Below are 16,797 nucleotides of genomic sequence, written 5' to 3' on the forward strand. Positions count from 1 at the left end.
CTTACCCTCCTGGAAACGCTGCACTCACACTGCAAACAGATGTCACAGCCTTTTCTTTGAAAACCCAGCCCAGCCACCATGGAGCAGGGTTGTCCCACACACCTAATCCTTTGACGATGTGTCTTCTGCTGTGCCCTGCAGTCTCTGGCTCCCAGGCTGACTATATCAAGTCAATCACTGAAGCACCTGCACCATCCCCACCACTCCCATCTTTCTCCATGCTCATGCGGGGGGCTTTCTACAATGAAAAGTGAGCCTCTTTATCCCAAGCCCTTGTAAAAGAACACATGAGGTGGGAGGTTTGGCCCAGAGAGGCAATGTTTACCTCAAAGCATCCTAATTTCTGAGTGCTTTATTGCAAAATGTGGGATTTTTGCAATTTTCGCTATCTACTAAGGCTAAGAAAAGAGAAGAAAATATCACAAGTTGCTATTTCATAGATAGCCACAGAATTAATGCACCATGCTACGTGCTACATATTCATCACCATGGCAGAAACCTCTGGATATTTCTGTATCACGCAAGAAGTATTTTCTAGGGCCCAGACTTCATTCATACACCCTTTCACCGATCTTATTTGCAATCCTCAAATAAGTATTAAATTCCATCCAGCTTTTTGTGCTTGCATCTTCATAGCTAATGGAATCCTGAGACATCACCTAATCAATATTCACTTATTTAATATATTCACAGAAGTAGAGTGCCATAAAAAATGTAAGATTTTTGCTTTTATCCATTTAATATAATTTACTATCTGTGTATAAAGTATGTTATTAAAGCACTATAATCTTAAATCTGATTTTTCAGCAGGCCAATGAAAAGCATATCTACATTCCAGAACTGTTGCTAACAAATTTCAGTTTTTCAGCAGTTTTCATTGCAATGTGAGCACTGTTCAGATGAAGATTGAATAAAAGGGCTTTCTCACCTTCTCACACACTTATTTCCATCTAGAAAATAATTTAACAGGTTTTTCCTTAAGAATACTATGTCGTATTTGAGAATAAGTATATCAGATTTCAGCTGGAAAAGTAAAACTTTGGAAAATATATTCATAAAAAATGAACATCATCCTTTACACAGCTAAATAAATAATTTTAGCACAGCATTTCAGCAAATGTTGGCATATATGTCACCTTTAACTTATCCTATTAACATATCACCAATCACAGTATCAGCTAATTTTATGGCCCACTAATCTTTCAGCATATAATGTAATGATAGTATCAGTTATTAGGCACCTTATAATATGAATGGATTTATGGGAATAACTGGCCAAATATCTGTTAGAATTTACAGTAATAGGTAAAATTTTCTGCCTTTCTGATGTGCCACAACTTCTTTGAAATCAGAGAGATAAAATCCTTTATGTCATTTTAGGACCCAGAATTTGCTGTTACTCTGTTTATCGTGCGTGGTAATATCATTGTGACTTTCCAAAAAACCTGACAATTGCTAAAATCACCAGAGCACTAAATCACTAACATATTCGAGATGATTTGGGTTTACTGAAAACAAAATATTTTTATATAACAAACATCAGATTTCCTCTTGTTATTGAAAATACGACATGAGAAAGTCTTACCATTTTATTTACTTGGTAGACAAGTCTTCATAGTTGTCTGCTAGCTGTTTCCTTCACCTCTTGAATTAACACAGGTTGGAAAATTCACTAGTAACTTTAGTTTCTTCGCTCATTACAAAGGCTTTTGGATAAAAAACACAAACACGTTAAATGGAATACAATGGCACATCCGTTGCTATTTGTTAAATAATGCCATAAGTGATGTAAATGCTAACATGCCAAAATAGCACGACACATCCATGCATAACCCCAGTTTGTAACGTATGTCAAGATACGTTGTGTGAGCCATTTGATTCCCAAGCTCAGCATCTCCAGATACTTTATTGGATTCCTTTTAGCTTCTAGCATCAACAGTGGTAAGAAGCAGGCTCTGTTGTACTATTGCTTACACTTTGTAAGTGTACTACACATTCGTAGAATTGTTTTACATGATGTTCTGAGCAAAAAAATCAGAAGTTAATGAGAGTTCCCTGACTGACTTTGAGTTCAGTTCTTGCAACCATCTTTCCCAAATTCCTGATGTCTTCCTTCTCTTTCTGCAGTAAAAACAAGTCCCAGATCAGTAAAAATTGTCAGAAAAATATATTCTACTCCTTTAATTTTTTTTTTCAGTTACTGCTGTAAGATGCAAATACACCACTGAAAACAGTTTTCCAGCCATCCAAGTTTCATGCTTGAACTGCTTTTTAATTGTGTTCCAGGTTAAAAATATATTAATAATTTATTCTCTTAATATCCAATTTATGGTAAATTGAGTGCCTTGTAGAATAAGGGCAGAAGTGCACAGCCAGAGGAAGTAAAGGGTCAGCATAATCACGGGCCAGACAGTGTTCATAATGAAAAATAAAAGACTGCGAGTCAGTAGAGAAATGACAGGATCCTTTGCTTAATTTGAGATTCTAATGCTGTAGGACTTTCTCCTCCTGAAACCTTTAAAGTCAAATAATGTATATAAGGGTAATATAAAGTATTTGCAAGATATGCAATGACATATCCTTAAAGATTTTTTTACCAAATAATTTTTTACCAGATTTTTTTATTTGTGAATTCTTGGGTTGGACAGCTGTGTACAGCAGACTTCTGGGTGACTTGGAGCCATGGTTGCACTGAATTTAACAAGCTCCGCTCATGTACACAGAGAATTTGCCCTCATGCTTTAAGTGGGGTTGGCACATAAATGAGCAGCCACTTCTTAAAGATCTTTGGCTGCTCAACAAAACAAAGTTCTGCTTTTGCAAATCTGTAAGCAGCTGTGGTACTGACAGAGAAGTTTATTTACTGGCAAGGAGATAAAAAAGAGCACGGTGGAGGGCAGCAATGTAAGAGTAAAAAATTGTCAGCCTTTAAAGCAAAGATTTCAAACTTTAAAAGGACCAGCCCAGATCTAGAAGGAGATAACTCCTGTGCTGAGCTAACTTAGCTGGACTGGGATACCTCTGGAGGTGCAGTTGACTAGAAAAAGAACTGGGATGCTTAGGATGAGATCGCCACTCTTAAATGTTAGCCACAGTGGACTGGTGATGACAAACACCAGTTCCCAGCGACCTCTCCCAAGAGCAAGATCAGTATACTTTTTTTTTTTATTGCTTACAAACACCAGCAGATCAGGAACAAAAGCCCATTTCTGCTGAAATCTGGCATGTAAGCCTGTTCCTTTTATGCAGGTAAGCCTTTGCTATCTGTGTAAACAAAGCTACAGCCAAGAGTAAATGCTGATGACTCCTCAAAGAGCAGAAAACAAAGAAAAAAGTTCTGGCAAAAACAACAAACAGAATGAGTGAAAAGAATGAACCAAAAAAGAGAAGGAAGGAAGGAAGGAAGGAAGGAAGGAAGGAAGGAAGGAAGGAAGGAAGGAAGGAAGGAAGGAAGGAAGGAAGGAAGGAAGGAAGGAAGGAAGGAAGGAAGGAAGGAAGGAAGGAAGGAAGGAAGGAAGGAAGGAAGGAAACATGGACAGAAAACCCATTTCAGATCTCATCTGAAGCAAGGATTTGCAGAATCAGCATGATCAGGAACTCAAGTTCTATCCCTAACTTCTTCAAATACAGATGGATCACCTAAACGTGCTAAATCAGAAAGGCCTGACATGCATGGATTTATAGTATTGGGACCTCAACTGGCTATCTCTTGGTTGTTTGGGGTTTTTTGGGGGGGTGGTTTGTGGTTTGTTGGTTTTTTTACATGATATCAAATAATTAATTGAACAAATGCTGAAATTAAAAGATAATCTGTCTTTATTATGTTTGTTTAGTTCAGTAAGGAAGACCAGGATTTGAACATTTCATAGAGACAACATATTTGTTAGGACAGTTTATTTTTCTTCATTTAGATACAGTGTTTGCTCTGCTTTTTCTTTCAGTTAGTTTTGAAGGGTTTTGATGCAAATAGGCTGCCTCAGGAGACAGTCTTCCAGAATGTATTTTTTTTACTTTTATTTCTAAAAAATATTTTTCCCCATGCATTCATGCATGGGTACAATTAACTCTATGCGCTTCTGCTGGCCCGCAAGTGCCTGCAAGCCCTAGTAGAAAAGAAGGGCCCACATTGCACCAGGTGCTGCACAAATACAAACCCAAATGATGGACTTCGCCTGGCAGATTTCATGCATTAAGTAACAAGACTCATATACACCACTTTTCTTCCAAGGAAGCTGAAGCACCTCACAGGAAGACAAAAACACATTATCTGTATTTGGAAAGGAACAAACCCTGAGTAGAAATGCAATGATTCAGAGCAATTTTGTGTAGCACATCAGTGGTGAAATGGTGACTAGAGGCCAGCTCTGGCCAGAGCTGTATGCAATTCTCCATTCCTTTTAGTTCATGTGTCAGATCTGAGGGCTAAGCTTTTTGTCTTATGGCAGTATTCCCCATGCCCCTGGATCCTTTTCTTTTATAGCCACCTCGGTGACCTGCATCTTTGTATTGTTCAGAACAAGTCAGAGAACTGTACTGATTTTTCTCCCCCTTTTGAAATACGCAATCAGAGTTATGGAAACTCTTTGCCATTCTGTGGTGGACCTGGGTAAATGTCCACATTTCTATTTACAAGAACTGCCTGAGGCAGGGGAGCACTGGAAGAGGCTGGAGGGATCTGGCATCCCCGGGTACAGCAGCAGGTGGGCTGGTTACCTCAGGGCCAGCCCGAGGGCAGAGACCAACTCCAGCCTGGGATGGGATACGGTCCTGGTGGGGTTTTAGAGGGACGTGAAGATGGAAGGACGGACAGCTGAGCCACGCAGAGCAGCCGTTCCCCGGGAAGCAGGGAGGGAGCGCGGGCACCGCCCGGGCCGGGGCGGGGAGCTGCTGTGGGCCGGGCGGCGATGGGGCGAGGGGCCGCGCTGCCGCCGGAGGAAGGAGGTGCCGGGGCAAGTGTTGAGGGGGCATGCTGGGCCGGGCCGGCGGGGGGGAAGCGGGAAGGGGGAGAGGCGTGCGGTGAGGGTGGCGGAGGGGCCGGGAGCCGGGAGCCGGCAGCCCCGTCCCCAGGTCGCCGTCCCGCCTCGGGAAGGGTAGGGAGCCCGGCCTGGAGCTGGGCTGGGCGGTGGCTCCCGCCCGCGGGGAGGGTCGGACCCCGCTGGGGTCTGGGTCCCGCGCCCCGCCGGCAGCGCCGTGACTCCCTCAGCATGACCGGGGCCTGCGGCCCGTCTTCTGGATCCCGGCGTAAACCGGGCTCCTAAACGGGAGTTAAAGTTTGTGTCCGTGGGGTGGAACCGACGGCGGGGACAGGGCGGCGCGCTGAGGGTCCGGCAGGCGCAGGGCGGTGGGGCCCCGCCTCAGGCGGGTTCGCTTCCCCGTGAGCTCCTCGGGCCCGGGCCCCTCGGGTCGGGGTGCCTCGGGTGCGAGTTTTCGAGGCCGGCATCGGCCGGCCCGGCACTGCCCCTGCCCCGTGTCCTCCGAGTTCCCAAGGATGTGGGCTGCGGTTGTGGGGTTTTTTGTGCTCGTCCGACGCCAGGCTGCCATCTCTGCGCGGGATCTTAATACCGCATGCCTGCCTTTGGCTATCATGGTGGCATAAAGGGCATTTAGGCAACTGTGAGAACAGCCCTCCGAGTATTATGCCTATTTAAATAAAATCTTTCTCTGGCACATTATTTCCAGCTGGTGAAGCTGCTTACTGCACAGCTTTGATGGATGCTTCACTGTGTGGAAGGAGGAACAAATTCCTGACCTCACGAAGGGTAAAGCCCTGACCTAAAGCATGATAAATGAGCCATGGATTGGAGAGGTCTGTGAGGGCTGTGTATCTGCCCCCTTGGGTACCTTTACAGTTGCTTCATCCTCCTTCCAGAGGAGTTTGGCTGGGAAGCGTGCACGCTTGCAGATTCATCAGCGTACCTCTGCTCCCAAGTTCACATCCCTCCTTTCCCAGACTCTCCCAAACCCTCTGCCATGTGATTTGGGGGAATAGACCTTCTGCACTGCGTACTGCAATATGGTCAGGAGTTTCTGTAGCATGATTGACACTGGAGAGTTTTGTATTTGCCGTTGCATTTTTTTTCTTCCTGTAAACACACTTATTTTACTTTCTTGTATCCCTCTACTTGTATTCCCCACTAATTGTTCTTCCAGAAGGAAATCTGTTTAGAATATGAGCTGTCAGATGTCATTAGGTATTATCAGGAAACTATGTTGCTGTGTTTTGAGAACATGTATATTTCAGGGCACACTGATCCATAATGTTTGCATATTTAACACATATTTGCATTTATGAATCTCCATGCCTTTTGGAGCATTGCCAGTTGTGGAACTGCCTGACTGTGGAGAGAAAGTAGGCAGCCAGAAGGAAAATGGTTCAGTGCCTGATTACCTATCCCATTCGGTACAATAAAGCTCATTGTTAGCGGACGTTTCTAAAACTGTGATGTTAATACAAGCAAAACCAGGGCTCATCTGCCATTGTGTTTAAAACAGTTTATGTTGCCTACCTATCAAGTGGTATTTAGTTGAACTTAACAATAAAATACTACTAATAAGCGCTATGCCTTGATGCAATGATATTGTTAACACCTGTTCATTCTTGGTAAACCAAAATTATTTGAACTTCACATTCAAAAAAAAAAAAAAAGCATCTCAAAACGCATTTGGAAGTCAGCAGTGTAAAATATGGAATAGATCTTTATTAGTTATTCCAAGGTGTAAAAACTAGTTAACAATTTTGCTATTAAGAATGAAGTCTAGCTATGTATGATGCTGTATAACATTCTTTTGTGCACATTCTGCTTGTTAATTTTCTCAATTGCTCCTGTAATTTAGTAGAGCTTACAAAACAGTTATTTTGGTTTTGACCATGAAAACCAATTTTTCAGAGTGTTAGACACATTTCTTTATGAAACATGAATCTACATGTGTATATGTATGTACTCACACATGGAAGAGAGGTGCATATCCGAAGAAAGGTAGCCTTGTAGTTAAGGTACAGGACTTCAGAGGCAGCAGAGCTCTCCTTCTGTCCTGCTTTATGTATTTTCTCTTTGACCTTCGGGATAAAAGTTAATGTGGTTCAGTTTCTTTCCTTATCTGTAAAATAGTGATATAAATATGCGCCTGTCTTGCAGAAACATTGTTTACGGTAAGTTGTTTCCTCTGGCAGTAAACTGCCTGACACATACTGATTGATAGTTATTTTCTGTATTACCCCTTAGAGAACACTATCAATATGAAACCTAGTCAGTTAAGAGTATTCTTTCACAACAGGGATTAACTGACCTCCATTTGCACTGTGTGTGATGCCCTTGAAAAGGGTAATTTCACTCCTGCACTGCGGTTTATGTGGCTGGTTGCATGATCAGCCAGGTCTGGAAACTGATCTGACTGAAAACTAACCTGGCAAAACTCAAAAACAGAAAAAAACCTTTTGGCTAGATCAATTTCCCAGTCTTGCTTTAATGCTGGCGGAAGGGAATGGGCAGAAACTTGCAAACTGGAGCAAAAGGGAAGGCTCTTGTTTTTGCAGTAGTATGTGGATTTAGCTTGTCTTAAGCTGACCATGAAACTTCACCTTAAGGCGAGTGTGTCATGGCGGTTTGTATACTGCAAGTACCTATCTGTTGAAGACTCCCTGATGACACTTCATGGGCTTGCAATTACATCGCTGTTTTGTGCTGTCTGCTTTCCCTCTCGGTGTTGCTATATAAAAGACACATGCAGGCACTACCAGTGCAAATGATAGCACGAAGGAAGGGCCGTCTGCAGCAGAAGTATAAAATGCATGTTATATTTCAGGTTGGCTGTCAGAGAGTGGAAAAAAAGACCATTTTGCATTTCATGTCCACTTTAAACAGATGGTGACAAATTAAATGCAACAGTAAATCATGATTTACATCTAGATTAAGAGAGGGTATGATAGATTTTTTAAGAAATAAGATACTGTGTTAGCACATCTGGCCTATAACAAGCTTGTTTATTTAGTGTTTATATTGTAGTCTTACAGAAAAGCTTAGAGGGCTGGGGCCCTGTGGGATATACAATAAATATTCCCAAAGGGTTTACAGGCTCTTGAGTGTATAGCAAGGCTCAGGAGCGTGCAGCAAAACAGACAAACAAGCAGTCAAGGGCTGGTGAAAATGTGTGCAAGCTAACAAGGACAAGGTTACACGTGCACAACTCCTATGCAGTCAGAAACAGTAAAAAAAACCCGACATGCACATGTACAGTGCCTTCTTTCCAAATGACCTGCACGGCAATTCAGCTTTGGTCGTATCTGGAGAACTCCACTGGACGTGTGAGCACTAGGTGGCCAGTGTGGAGGTTTTGATGGAGTTTAATGTGGCATCGTGCCTGGGAGCGCTGTCAGTGGGCTGGGGCAGTCGACCTCGGTTTACACAAATCCCCTGTGTTGTGAAACCGCTCTTAAGGTGTAGGTGGAAGAGAGTGGAAAGCTGCCAATGTCTGCGTGTTTTCGGGTTTTGGTTTTTGTTGGTTTTTTTGGTTTTGGTTTTTTTTTTTTTGTTAAGGTCTTGAGTATTATATGTTTCATTTGGTTTCTGGTTTATTTGTAATTATGTAATCCTGCAATAAGAATACATAGTAAGCTTCAACCAGGCACTGTGTTTTGCGTACCATAATCCATAGTTCAACTTGCATGAAATGCCCTCCCAGAGTCATGGAAGTTGCTGTTCTCAGGACAGGGTCAAAATTAAGGTGAAAAAAATGGTGCTCCTGTGGTTCCTAGCTGAAACTCTGGGAGGCTTCTTGTACCACTCTTTGTGGTATTGCTGTTTTCAAATGTTGAACCCCAACAATTTTAACAAATTGTTCCACTCTGCAGAGAGGGTTGCTATGGAAATGAACAGGGCTAACATCTCTGAGAACCCAACTAAAGAGCACTATATAAGGGGAGAGAGAGAGGATTTAAGAAAGTAGAGTATGCAGGGGATTAACATCTTCCTTAGATTTGTGCACCATTCCTGTGGGCTTCAGAATTTGGCCCACTGGATAGAGATTGGGGTGGGGTTTTTCAGTCCATTCTATAGAAATTTAATGCAACTTGAATTAAACAAGATGCAAGCAAATCATTTTGAAAGTGGTCTCTGGAAGTAAGCTTGTATAGACATAAACATCTGTATTGAATTATTTTTTTGTTAATAATGTCTAGCAGAAAGATGTGATTATAATGGAACTGAAGAGGTTATTGAAGCATAACGCTTTACATGGTTTTTTGGGATAGTTACAGTTTGCCCAAAACCTGAAGCAACTGTGGTGTTCAGAGCATTGGGATGGAAAAATATTGCTATGGCAACAAATTACTTTTATATTCACATAAAGCAAAAATAGATCTCTCTTTCCCTTTGTGGGAAGCACATATTTTAAAGTGCATGAAAGATTAAAGGTGATAGGCAGAAACAGCTGCATGAATATATTTTCATTTTTCTTCATTTGGTTTATAGATATTTCTGTATAAATCTGAAATGCAGAAATAATTTACAGCTAGAAGCATTTTGCAGTGAGAAAGTAGAAACAGCTTAGGAAAGGAGAAAAAGTATAATATAGTCAGAACTTCTGATTGCAGTGTAGCAGCATCAAACTTTAATTGATTAAAACAAAATATCCCCAGTGTCATTCACAAAGGAGGGAGAGAATGCTCTCTCTTCTGCATGCACCCAGCAAAACCGAAATCGCTTTGTGTCCATAATTTAAGAAAGAGACAATGTTTTTTATTTTTGATCAGTCAGGCAGCTTGTCAAACTCAAGAAATAGACCTAGTGGCAAGATTATTGATTGCTTCATTTTTAGCTGTGTGATGGTGGGGTTTTTTTTATTTAGAAGGCATGCAGCTTTTACTTTTGTGGGGTGAAGAGCTTCTGGTACATCTGTATGCCGTGGTGTGCGCCATCTGCAAAGGAAGTATAATATGTCTACATTGATATGTAAGGTCTATCCTGAGGTTCCCTCTCAATTATTCTGAACCACGTGAGCTGTCTTACACCATCTGTATCTCTGTTCATAATGTGCAGCAGAGCAGCCCACATTTTGTGCTGCTTAACTGCGAAATAGAGGCCTCCTCGGAAGTGGCGTGTGCATTTCTTGGCTCTTTTTCCAGCTGGTCTCTTCATATGGACAGCAGAGAGAGGTACCAGAGAATTGGGGGTCAGAAGTGAGGAATATGAGGGAGTTTGTGGGACAGTCGCTTACTGACCTTCCATTCTCAAACCTTCAGCCTAAGCCAAACAAACTGAAGGAAGAGGCAGTCAAGACATGAATTGGGTGAGTTGGAAGCGTGGTAGTTTCAGACTGCACTGCTTTAGGGCAAATGTAGAGTTTTATGGTGTAGATAGATCTGCAGACCTGGCTTTGAGGGCCACTTTAAAATTGACTCAAAGTACCAGACAGTTCAAGGTGCATCACATCCCTTCTTAAATGCCCAGAGCACAAGAGGGTCTGTGAAGGATTCGAAGGGACCACTATGCTGAAGTTCATATTGTCCATGCTATGAAAGTTGCAGAGAGGACATTTTAGGGTAAGGAAGGGAAGGCTGTAGATGTAATGGATGTAGAAAGGGAATGGAAGAATCAGTTGGTTATTCTGCATCTCTGCAATACCTCCTAAGCTGTTTCTGTACTGATTAATAGGAGGGTGCTACAGAGCAATTTGAGGCAAGCTGGCTCACGTCCAGATTACTCAGGGCGAGCTCTTTATCTAGTACACTGACTTCTTCCAAACTATGCGGTACTTGGCTGTGGGTCTCCCTGCACCTCAAGGGGTGCTTTTGTGGCCCAAGACATAAATATTATTTTGTGACTCTTTTCCTTTTCAGCTTGAATGGCCTGAAATAATGCAATACCTGTGTTACAGCTCTCTGCAGTCTTGTTTGCTCAGTGTGAAACAAGGAGCACGGCGTGCCCTGAGATGCGGCAGGAGGATATATGGAAGAGTTTGAGGGTCTGAAGTTGGGATTGTTGTAAGCCACCCGCGGTGCGGTTAAACCTCTACTGCGTGTTGCAGACAGTCCCTGGAGTGAACTCACCTCCAAGCTGTCCCTGGGAGTCTTGGAGAGACCCAGGATAGCCCAAAACATGCTCTAAGAGTTAAGAAATGTGGGTGAGCAGAGATCCAATCCTTTAGCTTGGTCTCTGGCTCACTTCAACGCTGCGCTGGCACAATTTTGACCGTGCCTGTACTTGTACACAAATCCTGGCTGTGGGTCAGGAGCAGGCACAAGCCAGGGATTCTCTCAGTGGTCAGTACGGGTGCAGCCATCCAGTACGGAGGGGTAAGAGATTTTTGCATGGCTGTTCTGTATCCGTTGGCTGTTGCATCCCAGTTGGCCTCAGCATGGTTCCAAGCACATTTAATTTACTGCTGTTGGCTGCAATACTAATGCCACTAGACGTGGTGTCATAGTACTATTATCAGAATAACCCAAATAAAGAGTTATATCATATTGTTTTATTAAAATCTCTGTGGCTATCAGTTTATCCTGCGTTTGAAAAGAAAATGGAGTTGAATGGTTTCTGTAATGGGACCCAGTCTGGACAAAATTTCAGTAGTTTATATTTTTTGGCAACGTTGTCAGAAAACATGTGTTGGACCCCATCCACAGCTACAGTGCTTTGAATACATGAACTAGATATTTTAAAAGTTGGGTGTATCCACACAATCCAAAATTAAGCCTTGGAATGTACCCTCAGTTACACTGATGCAAACTTGTTTGCATCAAAGGAACAGAAGTAGGGTAGAGATATTTTTGTGCTTGCAACCCAGAAGGGAACCAGAGAGACATGTCGTGTTACCCTTCCTTGATGTGGTTCTCAGAACCGTAGGACTCGGCTTCTGCTTCTTCCCCCTATTTTTTTGTGTGTGCAGCTGAATTTTTGCCCTCTGTGCACTGGGTTTTGTTGTGCTTTTAGATGTCAAATGCAAATTTAGTCATGTTACCTGTTTAGAATAAATGTTAAATTGCATACCTTGCTATGTCCCGTGGCCTTTTTCTGAGAAAGAAGGCAGTAGGCTTGCATTTCTTTTCAATTTTTGTGTCTTTTTCTCTCTAAGAAGAAAGAACATTGAGAAAAGCATGCAGTGTGACAGAGAGTGCACACACATAATTTAAAACATTGTCTGAAGTAATTCATCCCATTTTGTAAAAAGAAGTGGATCAGAATGAGGTATAAATCTATCCTAATCTAATCTTAGTTGTTTACTCACTTAGTCCTGTCCTCTCTCTCTCTCTCCACCCTTAATGTGTAGTTTTCTGGAGTCTTTCGGGTTCTGCTTGGCACTGGTTTTTTTATCATTACTTAAGAAAGAATAGAGCTGGATGTGACTGTTTTACCTCTTCTCTCCGCGTGCTATCCAGATAAAGATGAGACTAGAGTATTTTAGTAGCAAGTGGAGCCATTGTCTCCCAGTGAGATTCCCACTGGTGGGATCTCTGCCAATGAGAAGTCAAACACAGTAGGTGTTCACAGGTAGTGAGTTTTCCTGTTTTGTCAACCAAAGTCCAGTGACTGTTTCATTACTGCAGACCTTGCCGTATATTACCTCTAACATAACATTAATAATACACCTGTGCGTGATAAGTCTTCTGCATTAGGCATAAATCAGTACAGTGGAAAACGAGGAATTTTGGAGAGACACTGCTATAGACTATGACTGGCATATTCATTTATTCCGCTGTTGGTGTAATCTAACAAAATTGCTGCACAAGTGGTTTTTGTTTGGTTTAGTTTAAGCAAGTTCTTGCAGAACAATGAACAAAGGGATTGGGGGATTTATACATTCCATTATAAATACAGTGGCATTTCCACGACCCTGTTTAGAAGAGTAAAGCTTCTATTTGTCTCCTGCTGATTCTGTAAACATGCACATGTAAGTTCAGTAGAAATCCCTCAGGTATTCCAGTGTCAGACCACAAAGTCATTTCTGCCTTTTAAAGAAAATACTGTGTTTCAAGGAACAGGGACTTTGGGGAATATTCCTTTGAAGTGGAGACTTGATGCAGCAATGCGGATGTAAAGAACTGAAAGGCTGGGCACAGAACTGAAAAACCAGCAAAATAAAAAGACAAAATATATATTTATATACTTTCTGAGTTCAGTTACCTTGGTGAAAATCTGCAGCATCTACAGAATTTCCTGGAATAGCTCGGATTAAAATACATGCCTGCCTGAAGATAAAATGAACCGCAGTAAACAAAGAAAGGAGAAACACTGACCTGTGCTGGCAGATAGTTAGGGAGGGAAAATAAATAAGATTGTGAGTTTTTACTTCTTTCTTTTCACAAATATTAATCCTTTGGATTAATTCAGAGCCACTAAGACAAAGTTCATTATTACAGAATCCAATTACTTACTTAATTTCTGATTTCCCAAGGATACACAATTCATACAACCGTGTTTCCTTGTAGGCTGGTCACTCCTTTCCCGAGTATTTTCTTAAAATGCTGGCTGATTTTAACCAAAACAACAGCAAGGTACCAGGCTTATAGTTACCATGTTCCAACATGTGTGTGAAACTCAGTGTATGGGTAGAGGAGGGAAATCCAGACCCACCAGGTAGTTAGAGTTGAGCCTTTTACCATTTTGACAGGCACTGACAATTGGCTCTTTCACGTGTGTTTGCTGCCCACCAGGGCGTGGATATACGTGTGTGTGATGCGCTGAAATGATGAAGTTCACACAAAATAGAAAGTGGAAAGCTGGTTGTTGCGCACACAGATAATAGTCGAAGCGTGAAAGGGGGCCATAAGGTAAGGGCGCCATAAGGTAAGGGGGGCATAAGGTAAGGGGGGCATAAAGTAAGCAGTGGTGGTGCCTGTGGTACAGTTCAGGCACAGCTGACTGCCCACTGGACTGATCTCAGGGCTTTGTAGGCGTAATGGCACAACATAATGGCAGAAAGGGTCTGAAGGATGGAAATCACGCCTGCTTGTATCATAGAGCTGGATTTTATTCTGTTGCCTAGAATTGGTGCTGAATTGTGGAAACAGCAGAGGAGAGGACCGTGATGAAGTAAACTGCATCTCCCTCCTTGAAGTATATTATAGCCTGAAAACTGATGAAACCTGCCCTGTGTCCCTAAAGAGAAGTTTTCTCAGCCTGGGATTGGCAAAACACAGCACAGTGCAGCTGTGTTCTTTCCCCACTTTGGTAGATTGCAGTTCCCCACTATAAGGGCTTTTGGTATTCATAAAGCATCAACAAAGATAATCTGCGACAAGCTGGATTGTTTCTCAAATTAGAGTTTGGATTTGGATTTGGTTGTGTGGGATAAATTCTCATCATTGCATAATGAGGACAGGGCTGGTATTGATTATGTATAATTTTCCTATTAGCTGTACAACTTGAAGTAGCAACTCTAACGCTCTTGGATTTTCATTTGTGTAATTGAGCAGACAGGAACTTTTTCTTTCAAAGTACTTTTTTTAAAGATTTTTCCAATCTTCAGCCTTTTGAAAAGGTATATTTACTGAATATTTTTCTCTAATTGGCTTAACTTCTGGGAGCCAATATTAACTGAAGTTTCACACTCTTCAACAATTCTTTTTGTGACTTGCAAAGGGGACACGCAATTTTAAAGCTTCATGTGAAAAAGCCTATGATACAATATCTGGAGATGAAAGCATTCAAAGTCCAGATTTCAAATCCCATTGCAGCAGAATATTTACTTGTCAGGTCTTGCTTGTTGTCAGTGTTGAAATGCATGTAATTTCCTGCAAGGGAGGGTTTTGGAATGTGAGGCCGCAGCAGTAATGAAGGAAATTTGTACGGTGGTTGAGCTGATAGTGGGAGTGTGAGAACTCTGCATTGTAAAGTCAACACAATGCCAGCATTAGCATTCAGATGAAATTTAGGCTTCCGTGAAGAGGCTGTCAGGCAGTCAGTTTGTCGAGATAAAACCTCACTGTGGTTGTGCACCCTGCAAGCAGCTCTGTGGTATTTCAGAGGTGAAGTGCAAGTACTTTTTGGAGCATCAGCGCTGTTCATCCTTGGCATGGGGTCCCCTTGGTCCCCTCTTCTCTAGTATGAGAGCTTTTGGTTGTTGGTCCCTGTTTACAACAGGCTCCTGTCTTTAGATTCTAAAGATAACTGCGTGTTGTTTTAACTGATGTTGGTTGAATGGTATGATTTTGGTTTATTAAAATCCTATTAAAAAGGACAAAGAACATTGTATAAAATCAGAGCTTAAAATGGACGATCCTTCACCTGCTAGCTGTAGTAGTTGTTGCATAGTTACAGCAGCACTTTTGGGGTGCTTAGGGTGCCAAGCCATGGTCTGAGTCCCTGTTGTGCAAGGCAGTGGTAAGCTATGAACAAAAGAGCTTACAATTCACCTCCGCAGTCTTTTGCATGTGAATGTGAATGGCCACGCTCCAGGGACTGGGTTTTTCCTTGGCGTGGTACTGTGCCGAAAGAAGGAAAACTGTACTAGCTCAGCTAATGCAGTAATTCAATTTCCAGTACAATCGTATTACCGTTGTATAACTGCATCAGAACAAACATTTTATAACGAACATGAGCAGAGAGCAGTGTGCTCATGTCTACCACAAAGGTGGCCTGGGCTGTGATTCAAGAAACAGTGCACGGTTGCTGGCAGGCAGGGGAGTAAAGGAAACAGGGAGACGATTCTGGGTCAGCAGCAGCCTCAGACAGTGGCCTAGACACTGCCTAGTATTTTGTGGTGTCCAGATGGATCCTGTACTCGTTTCCCAGCCTTCACTTGGCATACTGCATGTCAGGGAGAAAGGGATAAGGCTGGGAAGTCCCTTGATACTCTCTGCAATCCCTTGCTGCCTCCTTTTGATTCAGCATCTTTGTGCATCAGCCTTCTCACGCAGGTGGGCCCAAGGCAAGCTTCAAAGGGAGAGGAGGTGCAAAAAGATGGACTTATGTCTGCTCAGAGAGCATTCCTTCATAGCAATGGTCACACGTTTTCTTAAGAATTGTCCTATGGTAGGAAAATAGGAAATTTGTTTCGCCTAAACAAAAAAAGATGCAGGAGTGCAATGATTTTAACCAAGTGTCTCAGCTGGAGCCCAGGGCATTCTCATTTGGCCTCCACTGAATGGGAGTGTTCTGCTAAGTGTAGGGAGGCGGTGAAAAATGACAATCTCTGGTCCACAGGTAAGCTCATTGCAATGTATGCTGTCAGGTCCTCCTGCACCATCACCCACCTGGAATCCACAGCATATGCTTTCAGTCTGGGGAAAGCACAGCTCACAGAAACTTTGCTTAGTAGTGGGGGGTGATAAAATGAAAGCTAGAATACAGCCAGCTGCTAAAAATCATGTTTCTGTAATGCGTTAGTGTTCCTTCAAAGTATTTTCAAGCTAGTGTGGAAAGAACAAATGGACATAGTTCTAGCCTTTTCAAAAAGGTTTGATAAAAGTTTTTTACAGGAGTTTGTGAGTAAACTTAGAAACCACAGAGTGATAGGTGAACTCTTGTTGTGGATTAAAACCAGACTAATACATAGGGAAAAAATGGGTGCAGTAATAAACTGTCCACTTCTAGGCAGGCAGATGAGCTTATGGTGCATTGTCTTATGAGCTGAAACAATGGTAAATGTATTCATAGGTTAAATAGCCAGTAGGCAAATATGCTAATGACGTATATAGAAGTAAATGTAACCTGTCAGATAAGTAATCGGGTGACAAGGCAGACTAAGCATTTACATTAAAATTTTAACCTATTTTTTAAATAGTTGAGCAGTTTGGAGAATTGCCTCTTCTCTAGTTTCTATTTGTGCATAAGCCAAACCCTCAGAAAGCAGGATACTTGT

At 42.2% G+C, this 16,797-nt stretch overlaps 1 protein-coding gene across 2 annotated transcripts in view; it reads left to right on the forward strand.

Annotated features, from left to right (window-relative positions):
* The first annotated feature begins 4,814 nt into the window (after window positions 1–4,814).
* The window catches only part of LOC104632033 (putative tRNA methyltransferase 9B), a 43,499-nt gene continuing 31,516 nt past the window's right edge, over window positions 4,815–16,797 (forward strand). For both annotated transcript variants that reach the window (XM_075742014.1, XM_075742015.1), the window contains exons 1-2: window positions 4,815–4,949; window positions 5,680–5,759. The gene's annotated coding sequence lies outside the window, so the exon portion shown is untranslated. The remainder of the gene's footprint in view (window positions 4,950–5,679; window positions 5,760–16,797) is intronic.

Source organism: Balearica regulorum, chromosome 1 (genome assembly GCF_011004875.1).
Source record: "Balearica regulorum gibbericeps isolate bBalReg1 chromosome 1, bBalReg1.pri, whole genome shotgun sequence".
NCBI lineage: Eukaryota > Metazoa > Chordata > Aves > Gruiformes > Gruidae > Balearica > Balearica regulorum.